The sequence below is a fragment of the Lipotes vexillifer genome, unplaced genomic scaffold (assembly GCF_000442215.2).
Source record: "Lipotes vexillifer unplaced genomic scaffold, Lipotes_vexillifer_v1.1 scaffold390, whole genome shotgun sequence".
NCBI lineage: Eukaryota > Metazoa > Chordata > Mammalia > Artiodactyla > Lipotidae > Lipotes > Lipotes vexillifer.
In genome coordinates, this window is record NW_006784503.1 from 4021155 (window position 1) to 4034187 (window position 13033).

Genomic DNA, 13033 nt, shown 5'->3' on the forward strand with positions numbered 1-13033 from the left:
CTTTCCCTTTTAAATCTGCAAAATAATGTGTTGATCCCAGCAACCCCAGTGGTGATCAATGAGTGTTCTGGATCATCGTCACCATCATCTCATGTATTTATATTTAAATCATTTTGATCCACTGTGATCACTGTTTTCTGATGCTCAAACTGTTCCAGCTTAGGTCAGGGGGAACCTCTTTACGCCGATCTAGTTCGAGTTTCTAAGACAAATTTCTCTTCTTGCAAACAACTTTGAAGCTTCTTGATAATGACCACAGCCCTGTGTCTCTCTGTAACAGCTTGCCTGGTGCCCACTGTCAGGACAGTAAACGCCCCATAACTACATAGTATCCGACTGGCCTACTGCTCCATGTCACCCAAAGTCTGAGATGTTCCTACTAGAAAGTCCTTGAGTGTCTTTATTTTCCTTTAGCCAAAACTAAATTTAAAACAGGAACCAAAAATAAATGGCTAGGGAATAAACTTTCTGGAAAGAATCCAAACTGGCTCTATCATCTCTTATTTACAGAACTGTCAAAACTGTTCTTCTAAAAAGAGCTCCCTCTCCCACCTCCCTCTTATTCAACTGTATCTTTAACTCTGGTTCTTATTAATGAATCAGACCCAAGAATCTTTGATGTGGGAGGGACTTGGGAAAATGAGAACCTGAGTTGCTGAGACCACAGCAGACGAGACCCCGTTTCTCCCCAGGTCTAATCCCACAGCCTCCCATTTCCCACACCTCACTACACAAAGGTCAGACCTTCCACCAATCCGTGCAAGGGGATGAAATGAAAGACTAACAGAAAAATCTGCTACGGAGCCAGCGAGCATGTGCACACATTGCATTTAGAGGTGAGGGTTGGGCCCTGTTGTGTGCCTTCTAGTTTACTTGATTATGTCATTTTTAAAAACTGATACGGGCTTCCCTGGTGGCGCAGTGGTTGAGAGTCCACCTGCCGATGCAGGGGACACGGGTTCGTGCCCCGGTCCGGGAAGAGCCCACATGCCGCGGAGAGGCTGGGCCCGTGAGCCATGGCTGCTGAGCCTGTGCATCCGGAGCCTGTGCTCCGCGACGGGAGAGGCCACAACAGTGAGAGGCCCGCGGACGGCCAAAAAAAAAAAAAAAAAAAAAAAAAAAAAAAAAAAAAAAAAAAAAAAACAAAAAAAAAAACTGATACCAAGAAGAAGGCCCAGTGCATATAGTTCAAGCAAAATTGTTGGACCCAAATGGGGAAAAGGCAGCCTTTTTACTCCTGCTCAATGGGCCACAGCACGGTGGGGGAGCCAGCCACCTGCCCAGTGCTGCCGAAGGACAAGAAGGGTCCCACAGCCAACTCACCTCCGCCAGCTTCAAGTCCACCTGAATGCCTGCCCCTCACTGTCAGCCTGCAGCGGGCTGTGACGGTGTGCCGGGTGCACACGAGACGAGCGCGACCCATGTCTCAGGACAGATGCACCAACCCATGCACGATGGCCTGTGACGTGCTGGGGCTGAGGATTCAGAGACGCCAAGAAGGGGACGTTTGAGCTGGGGCTCCAAGGTCAGCTGGGAATTTCCAGACAGAGATGACCAGGAACAGGAAGGTATCAACCCCAGGGAAACAGCAAGGAGTCCTGTGTGTTCAGAGGCTGTAAACACTTTCTCAGTCTTCGAGCCCCCGCCTGCACCCAGCTCCCGACGCAAAGCCATCTCAGGGCAGCACCAGTCTCACTGTCCTACCCACCCGGGGCCACTCCTGGGCCTTTACAGTCCGAAGGATCCCAAAAAGAAAGGCGGTCCAGAGACCCCTCTTTACAGACAAGGACACCAAAGCTCAGAGGGGGCGCTGACTTGCTCAAGTTCACACAGCTAGTTGGCAGCAGTTCGAGAACTAGAACTCAGCTTTCCAGGCTCCCGGTCCGCGCAAGTCCTCCCAACCAGGCGAGGAAGCGTTTCTTCATTTGCTCGCCACATAGTCACTATTCTTGGCTCTAGGCTAACACAATGTGCTACAATCCTCCAGCCAAGCACACGCACTGGTAATCCGAAGTCCAAGTGCCCTAACCAGAGACAAACGGGGGTACATGTCGGGGGGAGGGGAGGCAGCCTGACGGTGCTCGCCTTGACCAGGACCCTCCAACCCCCCGCTCCTGGCCACGCAGGGGTCAGGCTGAGGCAAACTCATCCACAGACACTGCACACGCCAGCCATCCACACAGACAGCTCCACCAAGGGCGCAGTTTAGGAGAGACATATGTTCTCTGCAGTAGAGCTTTATAAAGACCCCCCCCCCAAGATGAGGATTAATATTCAAATGGGAGCCACAATTGTAATGTCAGGATAATCTGCATGACTCAGTGTCAAGGAGGCCAGGCCACTTCCCCTCAAGCTGTCAGCCCCGCACATCACCTGATGTAACTCTCGGCAAACAGCTCCTGGGAAAGCAATTTCCTGGAGTCAAAGATAATCCCCACTTCTTAACAGGATCTCTACCCTGTGAACACCTCATGGGAGAAAACCATTTTTAGAACTTTATTTCTAGACTCATCCCAGATAAAAATCTTTCCATTCACAATTTGGTAATCTGCATTAAAAGTTTTAAAAACATTTTTTGCCATCCCCTCCCACTTCTAGAAATCTATCCTAAAGAAATAATCAAGTGATCAGAGATGTATGTACAGAACAACTGATAAACTGAAAATGTATTAAGCTCCAACAAAATGGAAATGGTTAAATACCAGTGTCTCTACAAAATGGAATATGATGTAAGCTTTTAAAATCATGATGTAGGAATATGGTCAGGATAGAATGCCAAGTGAAAAAAAGGCAGGACACAGAAATATATATTTCATCTCAATTTTGTAAAAGGTAAAATGTAGAGAAAGGCCGAAAGGAAAGGACATCAAAATGCTAAGGTGGTGATAAAAGAGCAGGTGCTCGGCACCCGGCAGCTGGTGCAGGCCAGGTGCTTTCCGTGCATCGTTGTACCCTCCTTGAGGGGCGTTTCGCAGAGGAGGGGACAGACTGTGGTGGCGGAGATACCTAGGCCAGGCGGAAGCTCCGAATGGCCAGGGTCACAGCCCGGGGGACCTCAGACCAAGAATGCAGCTCGGCCCCTCCCATATCACAGAGGGTGGCATTTGGCCGGGCTGTGACTTCGTTCTAATGCTTTTCTGAATTTTTTAAATGTTCTAAACTAAGCTCATATTATCTTTATAATCAGAAAACAACAACACAAGGAATAAACAAAATAGAGAAACCTGAAACATCAGCCCCAATGGCTCAGTTACCTTGGTTCTCCATGCCTACTGAGGATATCAGAATCTTTCTCCACCAGTTTCTCCTGCACAAGTTGACATGATAGAGACAGCCTTTGCAACCTAACCTGAGCACCTGCATCGTCTCTGGTAAGACACGAGCACCCACCACCAAGGGTCTGATGAGAATGCCCGTCCGATTTCTCAAGCCCGGCACATGGAAAGATGGCCTTGCCCCTGTGGCTTCACCATCGCCATTCCACCACTCTCTCCAACACTCTACGCTCCCTCTACTTTCTTTTTTTTTTAAAATAAATTATTTATTTTTGGCTGTGCTGGGTCTTCGTTGCTGTGCGCGAGGGCTTTCTCTAGTTGCGGTGAGCGGGGGCTACTCTTCGTCGTGGTCTCATTGTGGTGGCTTCTCTTGTTGTGGAGCACAGGATCTAGGCACGCGGGCTTCAGCAGGTATAGCTCGTGGGCTCAGTAGTTGTGGCTCGCGGGCTCTAGAGCTCAGGCTCAGTAGTTGCAGCACACGGGCTTAGTTGCTCCGCGGCCTGTGGGATCTTCCCAGACCAGGGCTCGAACCCGTGTCCCCTGCATTGGCAGGCGGATTCTTAACCGCTGCGCCACCAGGGAAGTCCCCCCGCGACTTTCAAAACTTCATGCAAAACTCATATCCGTCAAGACTTTCCTGGGGCGTCCCCTGTGACCTTATGGAGACCTCATGATTGTTAACACAGGATGTACCTGGACTGGTGATGTCTGGCACAGGCAGCCAGCAATGGAGTTAAGAAGGTCAAGGTGTGGGCTGACTATTAAAACGTGTAAACTGTTGTCTGTGATCACCTGATATCCTTTGATCCTGCCCTATATGAAGGACAACAAAATGACACTTGGAGTCTGTGCGAATAACTGAACACAACCCCAGTTACTTCTCGATAAAACTCCTGCAGCAGCACACCTGGGGGGACGGGGAGCAGTAAGGAATCAAGACTGACCTACTGGATGATGTACTGTTTACGCTGGTTCTTTCTGTCCCTCTTTAGCTATGTTGTAGGCTCAGATGATAGAAACCTATCAACGTTCAACGTTATTGATCCATCCTGTATTTCCTGAATACCCCATCAGTCGAGAACTTCCCTGGATGCCAGGATAGAATCCAATCGTGGTGAGAGCCTATTGCGCCGCAAGCACTAACGAATGCAAAGATTCAGGACATGGAGCCCCTGCATCCAAGGAACAGCTTCCAATGAGAGAGACGCACACACCAATCAATTTGGTGCAAAGACAGGTTGTAATGAGGATGACCCTTGAGGAATTCGGGGTGCCTGGTATGGCCAGAGCACGGGGAGAGTCCACAGATGATGTGGCTGGAGAGGCAGGAGGGGGCCAGGGGAAGGACTTCATCCCAGGCGCCCCCAAAAGGTTGCAAACTGACAGGATAAGACTTGCATTTAAGAAAAGTGAAATTGGAGGGGACAAAGATGAACCAGGCTTGGTACCAGCCAACACACAATTTAGCAAGACAAAGACAAATTAGCAAGACAAAGATAAACATGCAATAACAATCCACGTGGTATACATTACAGGAAGGGGAAAAGAGGACATTTTCTGGGGCCTGCTGACAGGAAAGGCTTCTCAGAGGAGAAGCTTACAGGAATTTTCCTTCAGAATCCAACAGAGGATGAGATTAAAACTGGGCTGCCAGCTGCTTGCCTCACCCATCTTGCCTTATCCTAGGAGCTCCTTCAAGTCAGAGGAGACAGGGGCTCCTGCTAATGAACTGGCAGGGCCCCCCGTGAGCCGGGAGCCCCCAGAGGCCGGGCAGGCACAACAGGGAGGTGAGTCAACATCTGCTGGATGTGGACCACCAGCGATTAGAAACTTTACATCGATCACACTGACGCCCTTTGCTGGCAAAGCCATCTGATGAGCTACGTTACAGGACATGCGTGTGGCCACTGCATGTTGTGCTCAGCCTTTACCCCTCTGTTTTTACCTCACTGTACCTGAGGGATACAATTCCCATCACTTACAACAGACGCCCCCAGCCCACCTCCACGGAGAGCACAGCAGACCAGGAGAGAAGTGACTCCTGTGGCCTCAGGGACAAGTAGCCCCCGGAAAATCAGTGGTCTCAAAGCCCATGTAACAACAGCCATTCACGGAGGGGAGACTTCACCCATTTACAGAGTCTCCTTCATCGTCACCACAACTCCGCAGGATTTTACAGATGAGGAAACACGTTCAAACATATCTGCTAAATAACGTAGTCAGTGTTTTACGGTAAGTAAGGCAAATAGCCAACTCTGTGACGGTATCCCCATCCACAAACCATGGGGGTTTGGCTACATGAGTGGTTCTTTAATCTTCTCATTATCACAGACAACAATAAAAATGAGAAGAACGCTGTGGATTATCTTTTCAGGAAAAGGTATCCTTACATAATTTTTTGTACAATTTTTGGGATACAAGGACCCTTTAGGCCTGTCCATAGACCCAACACACCAGGTAAAAAGCCCTAGCCTAGATGAGCATAAATCCCCTACCAAAAAATATGATGACCATGTTAATCACATTTAATTAAGTATGATCATATTTGATTATATACGAACCACATATAATTCAAGTTAATACTTGGGACATTAAGTCACAGATCTCAGCGTTCCTTCGGATGAGCTATCCTTCCATGATTAATATGTTGATCACAGCTGCCGGGATTCCACAAATTAGCATTCTAAGTTCCAATCATTATCCTTAGCCATCAGAGAAGAGACAACGAGAATCTCAGAGCCTCATCACCGGAAGACATCTCAAGGTCTCCGAGTGCACGTGCCCGCCTCCCCCTGCAACTTCCCTAGAGACAGAGGGCCACCAACCAGCCCTCTGCCGGGACCCTTCCCACACCCAGCTCACCACTGGGGCTGTTCCCCCAGCTAACTTCCCCCTCAGATTTGAGTCAAAACCTACTCTCATGAAACTACCCAGGAGAGAGGAACAGATAACATGTCTCACTTCCTCATGCCAGAGGAAAGCCTTCAGATGCGCCTTCTCCCACTCTCCCCAAGCAAAGACATCCTAGGTCCTTCCAACACCCCTCCTACCACAAGGTTTCCAGCTCTAACATGAGCTTCCTCCTAAAATGGTGCTCTTACAACACAATAGTGGGACAACTAACTACCTTTTTTAGCAGCACTACATACTTCCCTAAGGTCACCTGTGCTCACCTTTGGTACACCTGTCATGTACTGGCTCCCACTGAACTTGTGACCAAGCAAAACCACCTGGAGGTTTTTCATCAGCCATATGACACCTAAGATGCTCCTATGGCGTTGCTGCTCGGTGCTTCTCCCCTGTGCATCCTCGCTCACATCCAGGCAGTGTGGTGCCATGGTCACAAATAGAGACTGGGAAGCACATCTGGTTTTGAATCTCAGCTCCTCTAACTGCCAGCTAGACAGCCCTGGGTCAATCACTCCTCTGTGCCTCACTGACCTCATCTGTAAATGGAGTTACTGATAGTACCTAAATCACAGAGCTGGTGTGAGGATTAAACTTATGTATTTATTTACTAGCACAGTGCTTGGCCTATAATCAATACTTTATATGTGCCAGATTTTTATTATTATGTTTCCACTCAAGTTTATGAAAGTACATCAATACAGATGTACTTTCTTTGTTTTATCATCATTTGTTACAATCTATTCTTTTCTTAATCACAGGTATGGTATACACACATCCTTTGTATCCTCAGTTTTATTGCCTGAAAACATCATCATAAGAATTTTTCTTCATGTTCCTACACAACCATAATTCCATCAAGTAGCTATATTCTAATTTAGTTATAGGAGGCTTTCGGTTTTCCACTTTGATAAGCAATGCAACAACGCAATGAGCATCCCCAATAAAGATTTTATTTTTCTTGATGTGCACGGCCAAACCGCTTTCTAAAAACTCCATGCACCAGCTTTCAAGGCCACAACAAAGTAGCAGAATACCAGTTTCACTTTATTCTTGACAAACACTGAGGATTATAATTTAGTTATTCTCTTACGTGACAGGTGGGAAGTCATGCCAGATACAGTGCCTTCTTAATGCACAAAGAAACTTCACCTCCTAAACAATTACATATATTTCTTCTGAACTGCTCTATCCTAATTATGATGTGGTAATAGAAACAATTCTGTGTTAATTTAATAGTCACATTCTAATTAGCATTGCAAACAACAGGGAGAAACAAACACAAAAATTCTCATTTTCTTTTGTAGGCAGAAGATGGTAAGGCTTTGAGGGAAAATTAGCATTTCTTTCTTTGCATTTTTCATTTCCAGGATGTGCCAATTTCTCTAAAAAAGGGTAAAGAAGGGATATCCCACTCTCGGTAAGAATAGCTCCACCAAGTCTTCAAGATACAGGAATTCTACAGAAGTGAAAATCAAAGTCTTTTGTTGCTTCCTTCTTGATAAAGATGAATTTTTCCACCCACTGATATGTCAAATAGCTGAAAAATGTTAGCATCAACTTCTTGGGGGGAAAAAAAACACCTATGAGCTGAGACAGAGATTGGGAAAGTTTAGACTAAGAACAGTATTAGAATAAATACGAACTGGGTTTTTTTGTTTTTGTTTTTTAAAGAGGTCAGATAGCAGAGTCTATTGTAAGAGGGAAAAATTACTGGAGAAACAGTTTCTCAACAAATCATCATCATAACTGCTTTTGCAAACCTGTACACAACACGTTCTAGAAAACACATCCAGCTGTGTTGTTATCCTTTTGAAAACTGGGAGCAAATATAGTATACTTGCTATTGTGTAAGAAAAGTATTGTTTTGCTTATATCGGGAACATACTGATAACCTTTTGGCTCAGTCCAATGTTTAAAGTTGGGGGGAGGGGGCAGGGGTGTCTAAGGTGGTATTTTCAAGACCAGCAGCTTCACCATCACCTGGGAACTTATTTGCCACTCAACTAGCCACTCAACTAGCCACTCAACTAGCAAATACTCAGGCTCCATCCTGGACCTACTGAGCCAGAAACTCTGAGGGTAGAGCCCAGCAATCTGTGTTTTAACAAGATCTCCAGGGGACTCTGGGGCGCTCTCAAGTTTCAGAACCGCAACTCTAAAACGGGGGTTGGCAAACTTTTCCTAAAAGCAAGAGAGAGAGATTAAAGGCTTTTGTAGGCACCAAGAGGCAATATGGAGTTTATTGGGTATATATGTGCTAAGATGCTAAAAACCATGCTTAGCTCACAGGCTGTAAATAACACAGCTGGCTGCTCCAAGGCATCTCAACCACTCCCCCGCCCCTTCCACATACATAAATCTGTATAAATCCTGTGTACCCCTAAAATTTTAAGTTGATCTCTCCTACACTAAGAGGAGAGTGTAAGAACTTACAGCAGAAAAGTAATAACATACAAATGAATATTACTGACACGTACTATGTGTCTGCCGGCCTCTGTGCTGACCACTGCAGGGACACACAGGAGGTACATCTGCAGCTGTCATGCTGTTCATGTGTCCAGAACCACATCTGTCACTTTTTCATGTTACCTCAGTTACTCGTCACTAACAAGCCCATGAAATATTAATACTCTCCTTTTACATACGAGGAAATTGAGGCTCAGAAAGATAAACAACTTTCCCAGCGTCACAGACTTTCTGAGCGGCACCGCCAGCTTTGACTCCAGGGTTCCTGGATCTTAACACCCATGTGCTCTTTCTCCTAAACCACACCGCCTTTCAGAACAGGTCACGGACCTCAGGGCTTGTCATCTAACTGGGGGGCAAAGATCAACAGACATAAAACTATTTATAAAGAGCAAGATTTAAAGAGAGAACAGAGTCTGCATATTAGATACTCTTCCAGCTTTGGCTGAAAGAAAAATCAAAACTGATTCAGCCTCAAGACTCACAATTCAGAGGGGGACTGTGTTCAGCAGAATGCTGTCCCCTCCCCAACAAAGATGTCCACTCCTAACCCCTGCAGGCAGGGGTACTGTGCCATCTGAGGTTGCAGATGGAATTCAAGTTGTTAATCAGCTCAACTGGAGATGGGAAGATTATCCTGGATCACTGGGTGGGCCCACTGTAATCACGGGTCCTTAGATGTGGAAGAGGGAAGCAGAAGAGTCAGTGTCTGCTAGGGACTGAACTGTGTGTCATTCCCCTCCTCCCCCCAATCAAATTCATACGTTTTAGCCTTAACCCCCAGTATGATGGTATGTGGGGGGTGGGCCTTTGGGAGATAATGAAGTTTAGATGTGCTTAAGAGGGTAGGGCCCTCAAGATAGGATTAGTGCCCAGAGCCCACTCACTCTAGCATGCCTACGCTCTCTGTCTCTGTCTCTCTCTTTCTCCACCATGTGGGGACACGGTGAGAAGGCGGCTCTCTGCAGGCCAGGGAGAGAGCCTTCACCAGAACAAGAGCATGCCGGCACCCCGATCTCAGACTTGCAGCCTCCAGCACTGAGACAAATGTCTGTGGTTTAAGCCCCCCAGGCTGTGGTATCGTCACGGCAGCCCATGCAGACTAAGACAGCATCAGAGTGACAGAGCATGAGAAAGACTCCAGCAGCCATTGCTGGCTTTGAAGATCGAAGGAGGCCCCTAGCCAAGGAACTCAAGGGCCTCTAGGAGCTGGAAGGGGCAGGGAAAACTACTTGCTTCCAGGAAGGAAGCCAGCCAACACCTTGATTTCAGCCCAGTGAGGCCAGTTTGGACTTCTGACCTCCAGAGCTGTAGGTGAATCGGTGTCATCTGAAGATGCTCCATTTGTGGTAATCTGTTACAGCAGTCACAGAAAACTAATAATACTGAAAGTTAAAGGAGGCTGACACCGTGTCAAGTCTCAGCTTGATGGAGATAGCTGGGCGGGCCTTCAACAGGCGCCTGGGACAGGAGCGCGTGCGTACAGACCAGGAGCAGGGCCAGATGGGAGACTGTGTGAAAGACACACATATGGCTGTGACAGGCTCGTGCAGCAGGGAGCCACCGGTCAGCCTGGAGCAGAGAGAGACTGCGGAGAGCAGGGAATCGCTCAGAGATCAGCTGGGGCCAGCCCGTGACCAATCAGGACACTCAGCAGAAAAGTCCTGCTGGCACATAAATTAAGCAACATGAGACAGGAGAAAGTATACAGCAGAGTGAGGCATAAATACTAAATTATTTTCACTGTTCTTTTAATAATGCATAAAACGAGCATTCTTCTTATGCAAGCAGTCGCCTAAGGATGCTGAACACTCTAATGATGGAACCACTTCGGGGACTTCTCCTGGAACTAACGGCAGTCAGAGCCAGAAGGATGGTAGTTACAGCACTCCTAACCGAGGTGGTCGCCAGCAGCTCAATCCCTTACTGAATATGCCTGGCTCATTTCTGACATCTAGTTCTAAAAAGGTTTAATCTATCCTTAAATTCCCCCACTAAATATATTCAAAAGAATGTGCTACTAAAAGCAGTTCTAGAGAAGAGATCCAAAATGCTGTGAACGACGTCAGCAACTCGCAGGAGAAGGTACAGGGCTTCCTCAGGTGACTCTTTTGAAGGAGACAACACTTGCTCTGAAATAAAGACTTCAGGATCAGGATTCTGGCTTAAAAAAAAAAAATTCGGATTCACAGCCTTATAATAACTCACACTTGGCATGATATAAAGATGGGTAAAAGCGGGCCCCTGCAAGGTCAGGCTGACAGTCAGCCTGCTGTGTGTGGTACCTTAGAAAGGACACAGGCTGGTGTCCAAAATGCCACGTTAAAATTCCAGAGCAAACGTCTCAACTTCCGAAGCCTCAGTTTCCTCCGATCAAGCAGCAAAATGCCATTTCAAGCAAACCGAAAAGCACGTGCAGAGGGAAGAGGACACGACACGTGGCACGTTGGGGCAAAAGGCAAGTCGTATCAAAGAAGGGCGCAGAGGGCTTCCCTGGTGGCGCAGGGGTTGAGAATCCGCCTGCCAACGCAGGGGACACGGGTTTGAGCCCCAGTCTGGGAAGATCCCACATGCCGCGGAGCAACTGGGCCCGTGAGCCACAATTACTGAGCCTGCGCGTCTGGAAACTGTGCTCCGCAACAAGAGAGGCCGTGATAATGAGGCCCGCGCACCGCCATGAAGAGTGGCCCCCACATGCCGCAACTAGAGAAAGCTCTCCCACAGAAACGAAGACCCAACACAGCCTTAAGTAAGTAAGTAAAGTAAGTAAGTAAGTAAATAAATAAATGAAAAAGAAGGGTGCAGACAGCTGGGAAGGACTCCGCACAGGTAGCCTGGGTCCAGGTGATGCAAGGAGCTGGGACCAAATCTGGTCTTCTGCCACGTTTACTAACACGAGGCTCGCGGTGGGAGCGATTAAGGGATGCGGTAGTAGTTTCACAGGCAAAGTAATCTGCAAAAGGTTAAGACCAATTTCCCCTCACAATTCGCTTTAGCATATTAAAGTCTTTGGCTAGTCCTGCAGGAAGAAAAACCTGCTACCTGTGCTTTAGTCCAACTTCCCTAAAATTCCGGAGCCCACAGAGGCCTTCCCCAACTCTCCCAGGCTCTGGAATGTCATGAACATCAACGTGGACAAGAAACACTGCAGAGTTGTGAGCAGAGAAGCAACACCACTGAGTTGTTTTAGAAAATGACTCTGGGGCAGGTAAAGAAATGAGGTTTATGGCACACGCTCAGCAATATAGGTCAGAAATGCAGATTAGCCACGAGTGGTGTTAAATTCGTAAAAGCCAGCTTCCTGACACCAAAGTGTTTACACCTTCCCCTTCTAATGTCTGTTTGCTGAAAACTTCCCCTTCCGGGTGCCGGGCCAGCCTCGGGAGCCACTCAAGTCCTTCCTCAAGGCTGGCGGCAGTCACAGAGCCAGCGTTTACACGTGACTGCATCTTATTTCTGAGCAGAACAACTTCTCAACATAGGGTTTTAAGATCACTTTTGAACCTGGTCAGAATATGAAATACCCCTTTTATACAAGCCTTAAATTATAAACTCAAAAAGCCCAAGTGAACACAACAAAAAAGAAATCTCTTAAGATCCTTTTTGAAATCTGCTGTTTGTCAACAAAACTGAGCATCCATCTCTCGGTGGTTTCTTTTCCTTTTTTTTTTTAAATTAATTAATTTATTTTTGGCTGTGTTGGGTCTTCGTTTCTGTGCGAGGGCTTTCTCTAGTTGCGGCGAGCAGGGGCCACTCTTCATCGCGGTGCACGGGCCTCTCCCGTTGCAGAGCGCAGGCTCCAGACGCGCAGGCTCAGTAGTTGTGGCTCAAGGGCCCAGTTGCTCTGCGGCACGCGGGATCTTCCCAGACCAGGGCTCGAACCCGTGTCCCCTGCACTGGCAGGCAGATTCTCAACCACTGCGCCACCAGGTAAGCCCTCTTGGTGGTTTCTTGACGTCTTGAGGACAGCCCGTCAGTGCCAGCACAGTGGGGGCCTTGCAGCAGGGCGGCCGCCGACCTCAGCCCTATCCGGCAGGAAGCTGAGCTCCAGGAGCATCCAGAGAACACCGGCAACCCTCTGCCCTCAGGTTCCACTTTGTAAACCGAGAACAAGTCTTTACAACTATTTGCTATAAAGATGAGCATAAGGTACAGAAAGCCCAAGGTACGCAGGAAGTGTTCAAAAACATGAAACGATCATTATTCTTCTTGTCCGCCTCCTACTTTATCCAGGAAAAGAGCTTTTCCCGGGGGGTGACCGCCTTTTCGGATACTGCAACACCCGTTTCAGCAAATCTCAGTGCTGTATTAAGCGGAGGGAGTTTTACACTCTTGTCTTTGATATTTACTTTTAAATAGAAAAAAATTAATAAAAATTTCCC

General features: G+C 47.4%; 1 protein-coding gene across 2 annotated transcripts in view; it reads right to left on the reverse strand.

The window, feature by feature from the left end:
* ASAP2 (ArfGAP with SH3 domain, ankyrin repeat and PH domain 2) overlaps window positions 1–13033 on the reverse strand; it is a 162402-nt gene that overhangs the window by 91700 nt on the left and 57669 nt on the right. The window lies entirely within an intron of this gene.